The sequence below is a fragment of the Alligator sinensis genome, unplaced genomic scaffold (assembly GCF_000455745.1).
Source record: "Alligator sinensis unplaced genomic scaffold, ASM45574v1 scaffold119_2, whole genome shotgun sequence".
Lineage (NCBI taxonomy): Eukaryota > Metazoa > Chordata > Crocodylia > Alligatoridae > Alligator > Alligator sinensis.
This window is the reverse complement of record NW_005842242.1, coordinates 689,268-690,607: the sequence shown is the minus strand read 5'-3', so window position 1 is coordinate 690,607 and position 1,340 is coordinate 689,268. Positions and strand designations below refer to the sequence as shown.

The 1,340-nt window shown below is 48.0% G+C and overlaps 1 protein-coding gene across 1 annotated transcript in view; it reads left to right on the top strand.

The window, feature by feature from the left end:
- Positions 1-1,340, top strand: part of SDR42E1 (short chain dehydrogenase/reductase family 42E, member 1) — an 11,146-nt gene that overhangs the window by 6,524 nt on the left and 3,282 nt on the right. The window lies entirely within an intron of this gene.

The window sequence follows — 1,340 nt, the reverse complement described above, 5'->3', positions numbered from 1 at the left end:
ATCAAACTCTGTTCGGGAACTGGAGATTTTGGCGTTCTTGGCTGAATGAGGACAGCCCTTTTGTTTTCGATTACACAAAAAATGGTACAAATTCTGTAAGGTTAAATCAGTCAGTATAGACCCCCTTGTCTGGATGCTGTAAAGGATGAGCAATAACCTATCATAAGGAGAGGTATCTCTATGCCAGCTTACCGTGTCTATACCAGTTTAACTATTTCAGTGGGGGAAGGGGAAGAAATCACACCTCGCAGCAAAATACTGAAGTCAGCACAAAAGCTGGGTGTAAGCCAGGGTGAATGCACTCCTAAAATAATGCACAGCATCTGACAAAGCAGGTTGCCTATGAACCGCATGCCTCTCTGAACCAGTTAGTCTTGAGGGTGCCACCCTACCATGCCTTCTACCTAAAATAATTAAATTGGGGTATCACCCCCTCCATAAACCATTTAAGGATGTTAGTGGCATCAAACTATTGGACTTCATCAGAGGGACAAGCTAAGGGGTGTATTTCCCCAGGCATAAATGAGGGGTTTTGTCTGTTCCTTGTTGGGAGGCTAGCGTTCATTGAGAATCACTTCTGTGTGCTCCCATGTTTCAGATGGGGCATCTAGTACAACTGGGCCAGGAGGGTTTGGGGCTCTTTATGGTACAAGCAACCAAACACAAGCCCAATGGAGAGTCAAAGGCTCCGGGGACAAAAGCAGGCTGCATGCGCTGCACTATCCCATGCCACTTCCACTGAAAACAAATGACAAACAACACACGACAACGGCCAAAGCGAGGGGAGACCCAGCCTGAAGGACACGGCTCTGCAGTGACAAAGGAACTGGGCTGTTGAGGAGCCGTCTGCATTCCCTTTAATAGGAAAGGAGGACAGTGCCACCCTCTCATAAAAGCCAGCGTTTTCCCGAACACACACCGCCTTCCAAAACTTTATGCCCGCAGCACATGCTGCAAGTCTTGAGGCCCCCGATAGGCAGGGAAATAGGGAAAGGCCTCGTTATTTGTGGCAGGGAGGGACCCTTTTATTTCCTTTTTTAAAACAAAAAGGGGGATTGATGGCAGCTGTGACCTTACAGAACCACAGAACGCCTAGCCCCTTTCAAGCGCGGAGCATCCTTCAAACGCAAGCTGGTAGGTTATTTTCTGCTCCGATCCCTGCACCGCTGACCTGCCATTAAGAGAGACGGAGAAACAGAAATGTCAGCTGAAGAGGTGGGCAAACCCATAACAGATCCATGAGAGCAGCAGGAGCAAACAGTGCAGAGCATGAGGTCTGTCCCCTCATGAAACTAGTCAAAGACAATTATATAGCAAAAAAGCAGATAGTGGAAGACGCT